This window comes from Panthera onca, chromosome B1, assembly GCF_046562875.1.
Source record: "Panthera onca isolate mPanOnc1 chromosome B1, mPanOnc1 haplotype 2, whole genome shotgun sequence".
In the NCBI taxonomy this organism is placed as follows: Eukaryota; Metazoa; Chordata; class Mammalia; order Carnivora; family Felidae; genus Panthera; species Panthera onca.
Genome location: NC_138342.1, coordinates 171,712,251 through 171,732,298, shown reverse-complemented (window position 1 = coordinate 171,732,298; position 20,048 = coordinate 171,712,251).

Here is a 20,048-nt window from a genome sequence, read left to right as displayed (position 1 = left end):
TGTAGATTTCACCATAACTAAAACAAGACAAAGAAATTGAGAAGCTAGTAAACGAGATCGCTACGTTCCTACCATTGAATGGAAACACGTACAGATGTTTTGTTAGATCCTTTTAAACTTCTCGCTATTAAAAGACATAAAACATTGAGATACATCTAGTGTGTCCCTCCTCTCTGCCTCAGACCTTCCTTTTCTTCGACTGCTTTAGGTATACGTACTTTCCAAAAGTTTGGGTGTTTCGTGCTTACTAAACTACTCTTGGTAGGTTCTCCTTCCAAAGACCACCGGGAGCACATTTACAGTTGAAGGCACACCGTGAGAAAGGTAGGTTAGAGTAGGGATAGAAAGGACTCAGTATAGGATTTAGGTCTTTGTTAGGTGATTCTGGGAAAGATTTAGAGGAGCAGCCTTTGCTCTGGGTTGGATGCTGTCAGGGAGTGGGGGTAATTCCATCTTAGTAAATCTCATCTAGAAGGAGGGAAGCCTTGGAGCAACGTTAGAGTTGTAATTGGTTGAGGAGCCGCAGCCTCTTATATTCGCCAAGATAGGGGAATATTTGGTCATTGGTTAAGGATAACGTGTTCCATGTTTGTTATTCTTCAGATATGACTGTGGAGTAGTCTTACGTTGGTTTTGGTCTACCGTGGTCACAGAATGGCCTTGTCTGACGCTGGTGCTCTGTACAATTGGTGATGCTCAACAGAACATCACAACATAGCTGTGAGTGCAGGACTCTCCCGGATATCAGAAGCTGTTTTCTTTTTCGTCAGTTCACATGTGTGTGTTCCTAAGTGAAATCTGTTATGGTGTGGTGGGTCTTACGTATTTGAATGAACGATAGCCTACCGTATGTATCATTCTGCAACTAGCATTTTTTAGCTCAGTTTTATAGCTTGAGATTAAGTTGATACTGGTAGATCTAGTTCGTGTCTTTTATAGATCATTTTGTATTCAACTGAAGGAGAGTCGAATTGCTTTTGTATTTGCTTGTGAAAAAAATAGTACTGATACACCCAGCACACGGATCTAAGTTTCTAAATATCATTCTCCAATGAGAGCAGCCTGGTCTCAAAAAAATGAGGGGGCGGATTAAAAGACACAGAGGCCAGCTGGAAAGGGCTGTCACAACATAATCTGGGACAATTTGAGCAATAACCTAAATAATGGTAATAATGAACTATGATCTGTTGAATTAAAAAAAAAAATCTGGACATTATACTGCTGTAGATAGTACTCAGTTTTCCACTCAGTTTGTGGTTTGCCTTTTTTACTTTGCTTGTGGTATGTACAGTTATGCTTTAAGTTCTAGTTTTAATGTGTCCGTTTTTGTCAAACTTTTCCTTTATAGTTATGTCTCTGTGACATAGCTAAGAAATAGTTCCTTATTCAGAGCATATAACGAAATTTTCCTCCATAGGTTCTAAAGTTTTGTTTTACCCATTTTGGCCTCTAATAAATCTGTAATTTGTTTTTGTGTACGAGGAAGGGAGGAGGGGAATCTCGTGATATCTTTTCTACAAAGACAATTGCCTGTCCCAGCCTCATATACAGCCACCACCATATTAAAAAATTCGGTTGCTGGATTCTTTACTCTGATTTATTGACCCATTTGTTTCTCTGTTGATTAATATCACCTTTTATTAAGATATCTAGTTGGTCAAGCTTCATCAATGTAATTTTTCTCCAATATTATCTTGGCTCCTTTTGGCCCATTATTCTTTCATATGTACTTAAGTTTCCTGTTAAGTTCCATGAAAAATCTTACTGGAGTTTTGATTGGAAATGCATGGAATTTATACATTTTAATTGCCATAGCATCAAGTCACTTCCCCATAATTTTGCAATATCTCTCAATTTATTTGGGTTGTATTATATTTCTTAAATCTATAATTTCCCCATAAATATTTCATACAGCCCTGTATATAAAACACTTGGAACTCACCACTCTGTCCTAACAAGTAAAAAGATGAAGAAACTGGAAAATCAACAATTCTCCTTAGATCCATAAGAGAAGTGAGGTCACAGGGAAAACCCCCAAACTGGAGAGACTGACAGGAGACTACAGAGAATCACAACTTACTTGAGTAGAAGTCTGCAGTCATCAACCACCATGGGGGTAACTGAAATGTAGTTAATGCCTTGCTGCTGGCTTGGTGTGGACAAGTCTGAAGGTCAAAAACTCCGGAAGGACCCAGTCATTGGAGAGTCCCCACACTTTTGTAAATTCTACCTCTTGAAGCTCTACCAGGTTCTCACGGTAAATATCAGAGGGAAAAAACATCCCCTCTTGCTTCCAGCACGGAGGAGGGGAAGAGGAAACATTTTGAAATATAACAGAGCATCCTGTCCTTCATAACAGAGTCTGCCTTCAGGAGAAATTGTTTAATCAGAGCCTAACCTGCAGGGGTTTCATCCAAGCCCTGCTGACCTGACAGAAGGGAAATACCCAGCCCCAACCTCCTCTAGTCCTCCTGTTCCATCTAAGAGGGGAGATACTGAGGAGTATGTGTGAAGTTCACAGTTCAGAGATAAAGGGCCACTGTTGTGTTAGATGTATCCCTAGGTGTCCATATTAATTGGGGATTGCCTCGCTGCCCCAAATGTATTTAGCCATGTGTGTCTTAGACATATTAGGGCTCGATCTCTTAAATAACAGAAGCCCTTAGGTAGGTAGTTCCTCTTGTTCTAATAACACAGAATGTTAAGGTTAAGGTCTTTGCACTTCTTTATTCTTTTTTTCACGCTACCCAAATGGTACATCAAAAGCTACAGTGTCTGATTCTATGCAGTGGGGAAGAGGAAGTAAAAGGGATTCCTAGGAGATTCTGCCTGACATTTTTTGCTCACATATAATTGGCAATCTGTAGATTCAAGGGAAGCTCGAAAACACAGTTTTTCAGATGTGTCTAATGTCACCCTGAAGGTAATCAGCGTTGTCTTACTAAGGAAGAAAAGAAAAAAAAAAATCAATACAGGGGCAGGGAGCAACGAGCAGTTGCCATCCCAAGACCTTTTCATGTTTGTTAAGTATCTCTTAAAGATTGCAAATTTCAGTTGTTTATTGATATTCCTAAGACTATATTCATTAAAAAAAATTAAAGTATCATTTATATGCAGGAAAATCTGCTCCTTTTAGTGTACGTTTCTGCAAGTTTTGACAAACGCGTGCAGTCATTATCTTGTTTGAGGAACACATCCAACAGTAAGAAACAGAGTATTACGAGGTTTGGTTCAAGAAGCAGGCAGAAGCGTGCTCCCGTGGGGCATTTTAGGTGGTGATACCATATCTGGATTTTAATCCAAGTGCATTAGTAAGTCACCGGAGACAGTGAAGCAGGGCAGGGATGTGATATAATTTATGTTGGAAAGCGCACTCTGTATTTTCTCTGGAGAATGGGTTGTGAGCTGCATGCCGGGGAGAAAAGAGTCCAATTACAAGGCGGTCGCAGGGTCCAGGCAAGTGTTTATGGCTGTTGGGACAGGGTGGTGCAATGTGGATGGAATTGAGACACATTTAGTATTACATGCTAGAATCCACAGGCTTTGCTCTGGGATTTTCATCTTCAACCATTTCTATTACTTGGATGTGATTCCCTTGGGAATCAGATGTTCAGAATAATCACTGTAATTTGTGAATTTCTTTGCATACATACACTGCTAATTTGGCAAAGCTGTTATTTTTTTTTTTTTTCTCATTCCCCATTCATGTGCACAAGTGTGATTCACAAGCTGCATGATGTAATTACTTTTCTGGATTAGGCAAAAGAAGGAAGAAAATATTCTTTTTAATAAAAGAATTTCAAACATGCTCAGATGATCGAGTTTTTCCATTCGGGTTTAGAAGCACGTGGAAAAAACTACTGGATGGAGATCTTATCTCTGGAGTTTGGGGAAGGTACTGGCTTCCGGAATCTCTTCCATAAATCGCTTAACTCCGATGAACAATGTTCTTAATTTTGTGCGTGTGTGTGCTAGGCTCCCTGAGAAACTTGGTATATTAAATTCCGAAAGCTGTATTATGTATTCTTCTGTTAATCCACTTTCCTCTTCAATCATTCTTGACCAACTATAGAAGTGGGTGTTTGTAACAACCAGCTTCAATAATTTAAAGTCTTTAATAAGTGAGAAGGGATTGAATCTATTTTATGGCATAAGTTCGTCAATGGAGAAATAGGTGAATAAATGCAATGAACAGACCCAAGGGCCAGTCACTGGGTTGTGGAGTTAAATAAGAACACGTGACACAGAACAGTCATGGGCTGTGCAAAGAAACTGAGAAATAATATAAGGAAAATACAAATAAAAAATGGAAAACCATGATCACATTTAGAAAAAAGGAACATAGGGGCCCCTGGGTGGCTCAATCGGCTAAGCGTCCCACTTTGGCTCAGGTCATGATCTTGTGGTTCGTGAGTTCAAGCCCCATGTCGGGCTCTGTGCTGACGGCTTGGAGATTGGAGCCTGCTTCAGATTCTGTGCTTCCCTCTCTCTGTGTCCTTTCTCCGCTCGCACTCTGTCTCTCTCTCAAAAATAAACATTAAATAAAATTAAAAAAACAAAAAAAGAAGAAAGGAACATAACTTTGAACCATGAAGGACAGCATAGCTAATGTATTTGGACTATCAATTTGGGTTTGGGCTTCCTGGAACCAACGAGAAAAGAGAGACACAATAATTTGCCCGGTTCCCATTATCAGGATAGCAGGATGCCCATGTTGGGCGTAAGAAGGGTTTACCCTAGAAGTGAAGTTTGTCTGGGTCCACAGTGTTTCCCAGTCACATGTTAGCATGAGGCCCTGTGGTGCCTTCTGGAAAAAAGACACCTAAAGGAAGTGTCATATAGTTGATCTGTCTTTAGGGACACCCACTGATGGATGGCGCCACGATGGGGCTTATTCGCGTGTGTAGTCACCCCATAGTCTTCTGGGCCAGTGATCGTATTGGAAACCTAGAGTGCGGATAGAAGTGATGCCAGCTGCAAATGCCAGAGTTGGAAGTCAAACGCCATAGCAGTTTTCCAAACCGGTATATCCTGGAACATTTTCCCGCAGGATGTTAACGGGCATTTTGAAAAACAAATGTCCTGTGGTCCGCTGTGACGTGTTATGTTCAACGTGTTTAAATGGGATCCAGTCTGGCATTTGGGTGCGATTAACAGGGTTACATGAACAGGTGTGAGGCAGATCTCGGTGGCTCTTACTCAACCCTGCTTGGGCTTTCAACAGTCTGCATCCTTTCAAATACTTCTGGGTGTCCCCAGGAGGTTCTGGAGGACTTCCCTGTGACTTCGTTGAGCAGGGCTGTCCATTCTCTTGACTGCCATTGCCTCTGGGGTACACCGCTACCCCGTATTGTTCACACGTTCCCCGCTGGCCCACAATCTCCTGCCGGGGTCGATGGTAGCATATGAGGCCACACATTACTGTTATCCTCGTCAGACATTTCAGTGCCTTCTAGCACCTCCCTGGATACTGCTTCTGCTTTTGCTATTTCCTACTGGACGGGGGTCTTTGGCTAAGAGCTGTTATTCCTTTCACCGCTTCCTCTTGGGCACTGGCATCCTTCCGTCACCTTCTGCCACCAATGCCCTAGAAATTTTAGTGTGCCAAGTTGCTTGCTTAATAATGAAGTGGGGACAGATGTCAACCAAAATGCTAGTATGTCAGCGTGTTACAGGATTTACATTGGGGCTATTTTAGATGAAGAGAAAAAGTAGAAAGCGAAGCCACATGCTTCAGAACAACTCCTCAGAAAAGCTCTGTAATTTGTTGAGCACAAGGTACATTGTTTGCCTGGTTGCTGTTTTCCATTTGTCTGTTGTCCGTCCCTTATAGGAAACCCATGGAACTAGAACCCAATGCAAATTATGATTGTCTAGTATGAACCCTGATTATCACAAGCATATGATAAACGAAGAAATGCAAACCAATGGGGAAGGAATGCGTTTTTTAGAATGGGTGACTGGGAAAACGTACTCCCTGCCACAAACTCCGATTACACAAAATCTCACACCAGTATAGACAAAAAGAGAGCAATGTAAAAGGTGAAGTCGCAAAGCTATAAGAATATTTAGGTGACTACTTCATTTGTATTGGGATGGAGAAGGATGTTCTTTGCCTAAACGCCATAAAGGACGCCGGAAAGAGCAAGATCAATAGATTCAGCCACATAAAATATTAGAGGTCTTGTTAAGCCAAAATAAACTACGGTGTCTCGAAGGCAGGTTGAACGGTAACTAAGATCACAGATGCCTATGTATTCTCAGAATCTGTTTCGGAAAACAAGAGTTGATGAAATCAATCAATGGGCATTTGGTGATACCTATCAAAGTAAGAAGTGTATCAATCTCTTGACCCAGAAGTTCCACTGTTATGAATTGATTGTACATATAATCAATATGTATTGTAAATGCACAGCAAAAATGCTAATTGCTGCATTGTATGACAATTCCCCAAACTGAAAATAACCCATTTTTCCATTGGCAGTGGCCCTATTTATTATATTTTGTTACATCTATACAAGAAAATGGGATGCAGCTACTAAAAAGAATGAGGTAGCTATGTAAATGCATCTAAAAAGATTTCAAGAGCCACCAGGTGGAAAAATATGAAAGGCTGCTTGCTTTTTGTTTTAAAAAAAAAATCTATGTATTGTTATTTGTGTAACTTTTTCTTTTTCTAAGATAACATAAGAAGCCATTGACAGAGGCTCCTGTTAGGGAATGATAGGATTGGTGTTTGTTGTGAGAGAGAGTTTTATAATTTTATGTTAATTTTTTCACATTTCTCACTATTACCATTATTTAAAACATAAAGGGAAATCCTTTTATATATTTTTTTAAAAACTCATACTGTAGTCTGACAGCCCCTGGGGTAATCCTGTCATAAATCTGGAAAAATCACTTAATTTCTGAGTCTTATTTTGCTCATTTGTAAAGTGAGTAAACTAACAGTATTGACTTCATAGGATTTTTTGGGAGATGAAATGAGGTAGTGTCCCGTAGAAAGCACTTGATACATGTTTGCTATTCTTATTATTAACGATCAAAATGTAAGTTGAAATTATCCATGGGTTCTTCAACTATTTTTCTTGGCACTATGATTATTATTTTGAGTGGTAGCTCTAGGCATTATTAAAATGAAATTCTTAGTTTTTTAGTAGCCTACTTAGCATTAATATTGTACCGAATCATTGGGGCGCCTGGGTGGCTCGGCTGGTTAAGCGTTTGACTTCAGCTCAGGTCATGATCCCACGGTTCATTTCAAGCCTTGCATCAGGCTCTGCACTGACAGCTCAGAGCCTGGAGCTTGCTTGGATTCTGTGCCTCTCTCTCTCAAAAATAAATAAACATTAAAAAAACCAGGGCGCCTGGGTGGCTCAGTCGGTTAAGCGTCTGACTTCGGTTCAGGGCATGATCTCGCGGTTCGTGAGTTTTAGCCCCGCGTGGGGCTCTGTGCTGACACCTCGCAGCCTGGAGCCTGCTTCGGATTCTGTGTCTCCCTCTCTCTCTGGCCCTTCCCCTCTCGAGCTCTGTCTCTCTCTGTCTCTCTCTCAAAAGTAAATAAACATTAAAAAAAATAAAAAAAAAACACATTGTACCAAATCACATAAAACACAGAAACTTTATAACTGTCGGACCTGTTTATCCTTTTTGCCATGTCCTTTATGCAAATGTTGTCGTATATATTAAATCTACACATAAAGCCAACAAGATGATATTGAGATGATATTAAGGTGATATAAACCATGTGAATGTATACAAACATGAAAATGTATGTTTCAACATGTAATGTAGAGCGTGGTGGCTAAATTTTTTTTTTCATTATGTAAAATGATGACCTTCAGATAACATAAAACCAAAAAAAAAAAAAAATGGCACCTTGTTTTAAAGACTCGTGTATATTTTATTTTGTTTATTTATTTTTGAGTCAGGTCTATTTTGAAGAAATTAACAGGAAAATAGTCTTTTCTACTTGACCAGGTATTTATACTCCTGATGCTCTTCGTGTTTTGGTTAAGATCCATATTTCTATCTGTTACCATTTGCGTTCAGACTAAAGAAAAACTCTTTGCATTTCTTACTATGCAGGTTTGCTTTATTGATCTTTACATATGCACGCGTTGTGCGTATTCAAACATTTTCTCGCATAAACATTGACGTGTCTGATCACGGAGTCTATGGTAGATCCTGCTGGAGGTATGATATTGTGTAACTTGGATATTTTCTACGGAAACTAAGGTGCCGACTCAGCAAAACCTGGTGACAGCTTATGGGGTGGGGTTAGTTAGGGAGGAAGAAAGGAGGCAAGACGATCCCCGGGTTTTTGGTTTTTTTGTTTTTGTTTTTTCTGCTTGGGCAGCAAAGTATGGGGCCATCTCATGAAAGGTGTGGCAAAATAACCAGTGGGCTGGGAGATTGGGGTGGGGTGAGGGGAGATGCCGTGTTCAGCTTTGTGCAAGGGGTAGTGGCATATCCAAGCATTACATCTATGTCCAGGGTAGAGGGATACACAGGTCTGGAGCTCGGAAAGAAAGTCTGCGTTAGAGATGTCAAAACAGCAAAAACAGAGGGGAAACCGGTGAATCACCAATGAATCACTGAAGCAGAATTAGTAAAAGTTTATTGTGCACACACCAAAAAGACAGTTTCCAAACCTGGAGCACTCAAACCAACGCATGGGATGAGGCTCAGGTATGCACCGCAAAGCAGCTTGTATACTGAGAAATCAGGGATTGCTTCTTCTTCTCAGTGGTCGGTTATAACTTTAGAATTTTCTTACGCGATCGGGAACCCATCAGTGGTTGTTACCTCATGTCAATCACGGGAAACAGTTTAAGGTTGGCTTCTAATTTTCAGCGGCATAAGAAAGGGCCATGAGAAAGGACCCGGATGAAGTTAGTCTTGCAAAATAAGTTCAAGCAAGCTTTAGTTTACATGATTAAGCTAGTTTCACCTGCTCTGGGAATTTTCAAGGCTGATTTCTGTTTCTGTTTGTTTAACAAATGGTTATAATCAAAAAAAATTTTTTTTTACATAGGCACAGTATGATATATTAGCGATCACGTGTCTTCGTGATAACTTCAGGACAGGAGAAATAGGATATTTTATTTCAAGAGGCACTGTTGCAGGTAAGCTTTCCCCTAAATTAGGTTCTATGCGATAGGAGGAATCCGGTGATTTAATGAGATGCATTTCTAAGGGGAAAAAAACCCTCCAAAGGTTAATAGTTTGAGAAAATTAGAAATTCGCTTTCTGAGTTTGGAAAGCAACCAGTCGAGGAGCTATCTAGGGGTCGGGTCTAAACATCTTCAGATGGAGCGAAGGCAGGCAGTGGCACTTTGACATATTTCCCTGGTGTGCAGTTTCAGTGTCTCTGGTGACCTTCCGGAGTGGCCACATGGCAATAGGCATGAAGACTGTCCACCTGCGAGCTTCTGTGGTGATTTCTCTGAAATTTACATCAAGCTGTCCAGCTTTCGCTTGCATGGCTTCAGAGGAAAGGGGCAGTTTGAGTTTCACAGTGGTTGTAAGTCAAAAAAGTGGGAGAAAATTGGAAATGTTCATTTGGAGAGTTCTAGCCAAATATTGGGGGGAACTAGAATAATTCAGGATCCAGTCCAGTCTCCGGGTAGAAAATGAGACCTCAAAGGCAATTAGCAGCACTAGAATCTGATATCTGCAAAGGTGCATTGCTGAAACATAATTTTTCTTTGTAGAATCAACCCCACGTCTATCAAAGATAATGGCTCTGAGACTAATTTGTTTGCAGGTTAAGCCTAGTTTGGAAAAACTTGGCCTGATTGTTTATGTAAATGCAGCAAGAACGGTGACTGACCATATAGGCTTTTACTTTTTTATTTTGTTGAGTTTTTATTTAAATTCCAGTTAGTTAACATACAGTATAATATTAGCTTCCAGGGTACGATACAGTGATTCAACAACTGCATACATCACCCAGTACTCATCGTGACAAGTGCGGCCCTTAATCCCCATCACTTATTTCACCCACCCCCCATCCCCACTTCCCCTCTGACAACCATCAGTGTGTTCTCTAGAATTAAGAGTCTGTTTCTTGGCTTGCCTCTTTCTCTCTTTTTTCTCTTTCCTCATTTGTTTCGTTTCTTAAAATCCACATGCGCGCGAAATCATATGGTATTAGTCTTTCCCTGACTTATTTTGCTTAGCATAATACTCTCTAGTAACATCCACACTGTTGCAAATGGCAAGATTTCATTCTTTTTTATGACTGACTATATCCATTGCAGATATATATACCACAACTTATCCATTGATCGGTCGACGGACCCCTGAGCCGTTTCCATAATTTGGATGTTGTAGATAATGCTGCTATAAACATCGGGGTATATGGATCCCTTTGAATTAATATTTTTGTATTCTTTAGTTAAAAATAGAACTACCCTATGATCTAGCAATTGCACTAGTAGGTATTTACCCAAAGAACACAAAAGACCACACAGGCTTTTAAAAATCTACTTTGCTGGGGCGCCTGGGTGGCTCAGTCGGTTGAGCGTCCGACTTTGGCTCAGGTCGTGATCTCACGGTCCGTGGGTTCGAGCCCCGTGTCGGGCTCCGTGCTGACCGCTCAGAGCCTGGAGCCTGTTTCAGATTCTGTGTCTCCCTCTCTCTCTCTGACCCATCCCCGTTCATGCTCTGTCTCTCTCTGTCTCAAAAATAAATAAAACATTAAAAAAATTAAAAAAAAATCTACTTTGCTGGAACTTTTCATAAGGAATTTCAGATTGGCCTTTCAAAAAGCCTCTTGAGAATCGAAAGCCAAGCCAAGGACTTGTCCAGTTGTGTCCTTTTACAAAGAGAACAGATTCTTATTGAATTTATGGGAATACATATACCGTCATGAAAAATAAGAATATTCTTAACTCTTTAATAAGAGTTTGTAAATTCTGGAGGTATCAGGTAGGGAGAAAAACATAAATATTTCAACGTTTGTTGCAACGATACGTTTTACCAAATTGCTGTGAGTTGTAGGTAGCTTAAAAGAGAGAGGAAAAAGAGATCCTTTAAATCTCGCAAACAAAACATTGAAGAACCAGGAATGTTTTAAATTTAGTCATAAAAATTCCAATCATCTTCATCAGTTCATTTAGTGCTATGTGATTAATCCTTATTTTGCTTCATTTTGGGTAGGCAGTTTTATAAATTAATCGGTTTTCCATTATCCCCAGTAGAAATTCTTACCTCCAGTTCCGTGTTACTTGTCAGGGTCTTTTCCATGAATTTCTTTGAGGATGAAGTACTTTCATAGGAACACTTCTTCAAAAGCATCAGAGTAAAATAATTACTGCCCGTGAAGGACAAACGGCTTAAAAATAGCCCTGGTTAGGGGCGCCTGGGTGGTTCGGTCATTAAGCGTCCGACTTCGCTTAGGTCATGATCTCACGGTCCGTGAGTTCGAGCCCCGCATCGGGCTCTGTGCTGACTGCTCAGAGCCTGGAGCCTGTTTCAGATTCTGTGTCTCCCTTTCTCTCTGCCCTTCCCCTGTTCATGTTCTGTCTCTCTCTGTCTCAAAAATAAATAAACATTAAAAAAAAAAATAAAAAAAAAATAGCCCTGGTTAAAGATCTGGTGAGAATTTATTGCAATGCAATTGGCAAGTAAATTTCTTTAGCTTATTTTTTCTTTTTGTAAACAATTTAAAAAGTCAAAAAGTAGTCAAACTAATGTCTAGCATTTAATGTTTATCCTATTTGGAAATGATTTAGATACTCAATAAATATCTATTGCTTAGCTTAACTTAGTAAATGCTTAGTTTCCTTTAAACCAGTTAAACAGGGGATCTGAAGACATTTATTTTGATAATATTATCTAGAGGCAGAAGAACATCACGTATTTATAACATACATGCATAAACATACCACCAGACACAGAGATTTTACAGCTTTTGCTTAAAACATTTTAGCCGCATCTCTGGTGCAATATTCAACATCATGTTGGATCTAAATTGTATTTCTGGCAAATAGACTAAAGTTAAGGGTACCTACTTTGATGCTCCAAGTTTTTACTACAGATTTTTTTTATTTGCTACTTACTCTGAGGATTCTTCCAGAGATGTTTTTAGTCACGTTGTCTTCCAAATCTTTTGCGTGTCAGTGAAAGAATGCATTTCACTGTCTCTGAGAGGTGTGGAATCCTCTTTTAAGAGTGCCCCTTAAGGTGGACTTATCTAAGTTAAACGTTCTCCGATGTTGCCACTGCAAGTCCAAAGCTTTACCCATTTTCCAGAAGAAACACAAGATCCTGGTCCCTAGGCTAGAGAGAACCAGGTTCCTTAAGATGTTGTGATTATGAGGGCCGCTGTTTTCCATAGCTATTGGAAAGCACAAGGGACCACATGTTTTTCCCTCTTTTACAGAACAGGGTGACTTATCAAGAAGTTTAAACAAAATGCAGGCATGCAAAATAAAGTTCGAGCACTCAAAACACAAGGAGTGAGGGAGACTTACCCTCAGAAAGTCTTAGTAAGAAAGCAGTGAGTTCAATGGACTCTGGGTACCTAAGCACCTGTTTGTTCAACGCCTTGGGAGTCATGGAGGGTCTTGTCTGGATCCTGCTTCTGACATCAAGAAATGTCAAAAGTTCCAGAATAACAGAGTTAAAGGCAACAAATCGCTGAAGTAGTAAATAGTAAAAGGTTAGGTGCACACATCAAAAACACAGTTTGGAAACAGGAAGCACTCAAGCCAAAGCATAGAGTAAGGTTCACGGGGTATATATATATATATATAAATATATATTTATATATATATAAATATATATAAATATATATTTATATATATATAAATATATATATAAATATATTTATATATAAATATATTTATATATATAAATATATTTATATTTATAAATATATTTAAGTGAGGTTCACGGGGTATATATATATATAAATATATATAAATATATATAAATATATTTATATAAATATATATAAATATATTTATATATATATTTATTTTTAAAGGTTTATTTATTTATTTTGAGAGAGAGAGGGAAATGAAAGAGAGAGCAAAAGAGAGAGAAAGAGAGAGATAGAACGAGTGGGGGAGGGCAGAGAGAGAGAGAGAGAGAGAAAAAGAGAGAGAATCCCAAGCGAACTCCGCACTCTCAGCACAGAGCTGGATACGGGGCTCGACCCACAAACTGTGAGATTATGACCTGAGCCGAAATTAAGAGCCAGATGCTTAATCAACTGAGCCACCCAGGCGCCCCTCACAGATATATTGTTGTAGAGGGAGAAATCAGTCAATCTTCACAGTGATTGGCTGTAATAGTAGGATTTTCTTCAGTGATTAGGAATTAGCCAGCCGTTGCTACCTCGTATCAACCTTGGGAAAAAGTTTAAGTTTTGCTTATGATTTCAGAGACATAATCAGGAAATGACCCAGGTCAAGTTTGCCTCGCAAAATAAGCAAAATTAAGCTTTGTTTGTGACTAAACTGGTTTTGTCTGTTCAGGGAATTTTCAAGGCTGGCTTCCATTTGTTGTTGCTTTGAACAGAGATTAGAGAGACTTGTGTGTCATCAGCAAATAGGTGAACATCAAGGCAACAAGATTGCTTGAGTTTATTTTAAGAAAATGTGGCGAATGAAGAGAGTCAGACCCGGGGCAATACTTAGCATCAGCAGTTTCAGTAGGGTACCGGGGAGAAGACAGATTTCAGTGAGATAGGGAGCTAAGGGAAGGCGACAGTGAGACGACAGAGGCTGCGTCGTGAACAGTTTTGTGGTTTTTCTGCTTTTGCTTTTCTGTGTGTCCAGTATGTGTGCAAAGTGAGCATGTTTTCTTCCTGTTGAGTGGGAAGAGGCCAACAGAAAAAGAGATATAAGGATATTTGATGAAGGAGGGGGTCAGATCTGGACTACGGGGGAGAAGTGAGCGTTAGGCAGGGAACAGAGCAGCTCTCGCACTGTAAGGAGAAGAAGAGGGACGGGATGGAGATTGGGACCCAACTACAGATGGGGCCGTGCACGGCTGAGAGAATTCCTGCCTGCAGGCTCCCATTTTCTCAGTGAAATGGAAGATGGAATTCTGAATCTACTCCTGGGGTGTAGGTGCCATCAGCAGGAGATCACACTGGGGCAAGCTGTTTGGTAAGACTAGGAAAGGTGTGTTGGAGAGATTGGAGGCATGAGGGCAGCTGGACAAGTGGTGGAGACGTCACCTGACAGAGACCAAAGGTCTGAGTCAAGGGAGTGATCACGGGACTGGAAGGGAGGGGAAACATCGAGCAGTTGCTAAGTGTAGTGATAGCATTTGACAATGACAATAGGTAGGATAGGAGCTATAAGGGACAAAGGGCTCGAGGTTACAAACCCTGGGAACAGGGAGGGTGGTGGTGCACCATCCACCTCGACTAAAAATGGTGCCCAGCCATTTGCCAACACAAATGGCAGAGCGCTTAGTACTGTTCGATCTTTCCTTGGTTTTTAAATCTGCTTTGTTTTGTCTGTCTTTCCCACTAGAAAGTATGTTTCCTGAGAGTAGAGAGATTACCTGTCTTCACCAATGTACTTCTGCCTCCTAGAGCTGGTCCTGTCAAATAATAGCTGCCCAATAAATATTTGTCGAATGACTACAGAATGGTTCCTTTCATAGAAATAGGAAAGGGGGTAGGAAGAATAAGAAGTCTAAGAGAGAAAATAGTTTCAGAAGTTACAATAAATGCTCTAGCCTGGCTCTGTCACTAACCAGCCGTGTGAACTTTGGGGCATCCTGTAGTGCCCCTTGCCTCACCTAACTAATAAAATACGGATAATATTCCTTTTCCTCTATTCTGTGACTTGAACATAAAGTGATACAATGGGTTATGAAAGCATTTTGGAACACTAAAAGAGACGATTCGAATATGAGATATTGTGAGGAGAGAAAGCAGAGTTATTGTTTTTAATATCTTCTCCAAAAGAGAATAAAGTTGTTTTGTACTGAATTATCTGTAGAAATTATAAAAGACACTATATTCTTGTTTTCTTCCCTTTTTTTCTCCCTTGACGTGATATTGTGACTAAGCATTCGTGGGCTGCAGCTGTGATGGGTGAGTCTCAGGAGGCACCCGATAAGCCTTTCGCCAGTTAAATTTTCTTGAGATAAGCTCTGGATAATTTTTAAATGAGCGCAGCACAATAATAAAAGGTATAATTTCCTGAAAAATGAATCTAACTTTTGTCCGGGAGAAAGTTAAGTAGTCCTGTGCCTCAGGATTTTCATGGAGAGAGAGAGGGTTTCCGCAGAGTTCTAACTAAATATATTATGGTGTTTCTGAAGTCCCTGGGTGACTGCAATTCCCAGCATGATGTGAATCACTGCTTGAGGATTTTTGATGAAAGGAAAAAAAACCCCTTTGCTCTCCAGGGGTCTTTGCACTGCTCTCTCACTGAGAACTTCTTGTAGAGACACTGCTATCCTTTCTGACTTTGGGAAAAGCTGTCTTTCCATCCTGGCTGTGGGTTGTGAGTCAGAGTTGAGTGGTCCTATGGGAATGACCAAGAAGGAAAGGATTTAGAGTAAGAATGCCAAGTAGACGGGCCTTGACAAGGTGGACGTGGATGGAAGGTGAAGGTGATGCTCTACATCTTGTGTGCAGAGGACCCATTCAGACGACCAGGGTGAGAACCACTAAGGAATCCAAGTGGCAGAGGGCAGGGGGAAGAGCAGAGGGTGATAATGCTAACTATGTACCGCTGCACAACATCCAATGGAAAGGCTATGTAACAAAGAAAAGCAAAGCTTGTACAGTATAATTTTTTAGTGAATAATCACTTTTTTTTTTTTAAATCATACCCATCCCTTTGGAAGAACACATTTTGTTACAGTGTCGATACCACCCAAAGCAATCTACATATTCAATGCACTCCCTATCAAAAAAGCACCAGCATTCTCCACAGAGCTAGAACAAACAATCCTAAAAGTTATATGGAACCAGAAAAGACCCCGAATAGCCAAAGCAATCCTGAAAAAGAAAACCAAAGCTGGAGACATCATAATCCCAGACTTCAAGATGTATTAAAAAGCTGTAATCATCGAGACAGTATGGTACTGCCACAAAAAAAAGACACACAGATCAATGGAAAAGCATAGAGAACCCAGAAATAGACCTACAAGTGCATGTCCATAATCTTTGGCAAAGCAGGAAAGAATATCCCATGGAATAAAGACGGTCTCTTCAGCAAATGGTGTCGGGAAAACTGGGCAGCGACATGCAGAAGAATGAACCTCGGCCACTTTTTTTACACCATACACAAAAATAAACTCCAAAGGGATAAAAGGCCTAGATGTAAGACGGCGAGCCATTGGAATCCTAGAGGAGAAAGCAAGCAAAGCCTCTTTGATCTCGGTCACAGCAACTTCTTACTCAACACGTCTCCGGAGGCAAGGGAAGCAAAAGCAAAATTGAACTATTGGGACCTCATCAAGATAAAAAGCTTCTGCACGGGGGGAAGGAAACCATCAACAAAGCTAAAAGGCAACTGACAGAATGGGAGAAGATATTTGGAAATGACATATCATATAAAAGGTTAGTATCCAAAATCTATAAAGAACTTATCAAACTCAACACCCAAAAAACAAATAATCCAGTGAAGAAATGGGCAAAAGACATGAATAGACACTTCTCCAAAGAAGACATCCAGAGGGCCAACCGACGCATGAAAAAATGCTCAACATCACTCATCGTCAGGGAAATACAAATCAAAACCACAGTGAGATACGACCTTACACCCGTCAGAATGGCTAAAATTTACAACTCAGACAACAACAGATGTTGGCGAGGATGCAGAGAAAGAGGAACTCTTTGCACTGCTGGTGGGCATGCAAACTGGTGCAATCACTCTGGAAAACAGTGTGGGTGGTCCCTCCAATAATTAAAAATAGAACTTCCCTGTGACCCAGCAATCACAGTACTAGGTATTTATCCAAAGGATACAGGTGTGCTGTTTTGAAAGGGCATGTACACCCCAATGTTTATAGAAGCGCTATGGACAATAGCCAAAGTATGGAAAGAGCCCAAATGTCCATCGATGGATGAATGAATAAAGAAAGTGTGGTATATATATACAATGGAGTATTACTCGGCAATCAGAAAGAATGAAATCTTACCGTTTGCAACTACGTGGGTGGAACTAGAGGGTATTACGCTAAGCGAAATTAGTCAGAGAAAGACAAATATCCTATGATTTCACTCATATGTGGAATTTAAGATACAAAATGGATGAACATAAGGGAAGGGAAGCAAAAACCATATAAAAACAGGGAAGGGGTCAAAACACAGGAGACTCTTAAATATAGAGAACAAACTGAGGGTTGCTGGAGGAGTTGTGGGTGGGGAGATGGGCTAAATGGGCAAGGGGCATTAAAGAGGGCACTCACTGGGATGGGCACTGCGTGTTATATGTAGGGGATTAATCACTGGATTCTACTCCTGAAATCATTACTGCACTAGATGCTAACTAACTTGGATGTAAATTAAAAAGTAAATAAGAAAAAATCATAGCCATCCTTGAAGTTGCTGGTTGTCTTTCTGTGAAACTGCCCAGGATGGTGATTCCTTTTCTCCTGGTGTGGTGGAAATCACCTGGGCTTTGGAGTCGGACGGTCTTGGGTCCAAATCCTGGCTCTGCCTCTTTAACAGCTGTGTGACCTTGGGCACATTACCTACCCCCTGCCCGCAATGGTTTCTTCTGCAAAATGGTGAATGGCATCCTCCTTAAGAGCTGGTGGAAGGATTCAAATGATCCAGCAAAGCATGTGGCTCATGCCTTGTATGCAACATATAATTGTTATTACTCTCCCCCTCTCCCTTACCTCTGATGGTTCTCTGCTCATTTATTATTTCATTGATCATGTCAATATTTGATGATGACTTTTAGTGTAATTCAACTGTATGAAGTCTTGGAAGCGAAGTAAGGGGTTGGAGAGCGTCCTGGGGGGGAAATGTCCCAACTCCAGCATCTGTTCTCTCTGTGATGTGATTTATTTACTTCTTGCAACTATTAATAAGGAGTCAGCAACAACCCCCGTGCTTGAGAATAAATGAGACAATTCTTATTGTTATTAGCATGTGGGTTTTCTAACAATGAAAGTCGCAGGGGACTCTGCTGTGATTTTCTGTTGCACACCAGCTGTTAAAGAAAGACTTCTCAATCACTTTATATTCCAGCTGCATGATTTGTTTTCCTTGTACAACTTAACAGTGCCTGTTTCCTCCAGGATGACATTACAAAATACCCACTGGCCGCCAGAAAGTGTTGACATTTGATGCCCAGTTTCTTTACAAATTAGCTCCTTTAATTCCCACAACTAACACATGCCGAGGATACGTTATTATTATTATTATTTTTGGTAAATGAGGAAATGGACGTTTAGAGAATTCAAGTGCTCTGGCTCATGGATACATAATGCACAGGGAACAGCTGGCATTTGCATTTACACCAGTTTGACTCTAAAATCTATGCTCCGTTCAATAAAACTGTTAAAGAAGTCTAACGTGAGTAGGGCTGCTTCCTTTGAGAAGGTTGTTTTTTGTTTTTGTTTTTGTTTTTTTAATTTTTTGTTCGTTTTTAGCTCGGTGATAACTGGAAAAAACACTCGCACAGAATCGTGATTCCTCAGTGATGCTGGATAAATTGAGCCTTTGCTCTGTTCTGCTTGTACACTGTCCTCTTTCTTTGGGCTGCACTGATTTTCACCTTGTTACTTCAGATGCCACTGACCTGGCAAGGAAACCCAGGGCATGCTGTCCCAGTTTCCGAGGTAAGAAAAAAAAAAAGAAGCTGCTTTATTAAAAAAAAAAAAATCCTGCTGTCTGGAGTTTTCCTAGGGAGTTTCAGCACTCATGAGAGGCGACTGCATGGAATTTCAAACTATGCCTTAGACATAGATATTTACCAAATAAGCGCAAGCATTTGAAGTTTCCATGGGCTTGAAGGCCATCTTCTCTGTAGCAAGTCCTAGAACAAAAGGCATAGGTGACCAAGTCCATTTAAAAGCCTCAGACTTCCTTTCTCAGTTCTACCCAGTCCCATTGTTTAAAAAAAGGAAAAAGAATTCTTTTTTTAAGGTTTATTTATTTTTGAGAGAGAAAGAGATAGAGAGCATGTGGGGAAGGGCAGAGAGAGGGAGACACGGAATCCGAAGCAGGCTCTAGGGTCTAAGCTGTCAGCACAGAGCCTGACTCGGGGCTCAAACCCATGAACCGTGGGATCATCACCTGAGCCGAAGTCAGATGCTTAACCGACTGAGCCACCCAGGTGCCCCACCCAGTCACATCCTGAACTCAGTCTGTCCACACTGTCTCTTTTACTATTGTCCGAATTCAAACCACATAATCCGGGCCCTGCTTCAGCCTCCAGTTTCCCCAAAACTAATACGATCTAATGCCACTGTAATTCTGAGTCACTTGATCAGGATAAGTTTATTTTTCTTGCTTTAAGATCTGTGCATAAGGGATTCCCTCTGTTCTTCTTCCCTTGACCATATTAGAGTCTTAGGTCTTAGCTTAATTGCTCTTTTTCGGAGTGGCTTCCCCTCTTCATCTTTAAAGCAGCCATCATGTCACTTTCTACCTCACCTGTCTACTTCCCTCCACCGTATTTATTATAACTGATTGTTTTGTGTATTTTCTGGTTTGCTATTTCTTCGTTTTCGCCATAACAGAAATAACCTTTTAACTTGTTTCCTCAGCATCTTCAGTACCTTGGATAGTGCCACACCTAGGGAGACCTGTTACACGTTTGCTGAGTAAACTACATTGACCTTCCCACTTACGTTAAATAGGACTGTTACTCTGAAAGACAAGGAGACAAATAATCAGAAGCGTCTTTTTATGAAAAAGATAGATGTGTGTGTGTGTATAAAGCCATATTTATCTATCCATCATCATCACCACCACCATTATTAGCATCATCAGCATCATCCTTGTCTAACTGTAGTTCACAGATCAGATTGGCTCTCTGAAAACATAATCCAGATCCTATCACTCTTATTCTGAAAACCCTTCAAGGCTTAAAAGGCTGTAAATG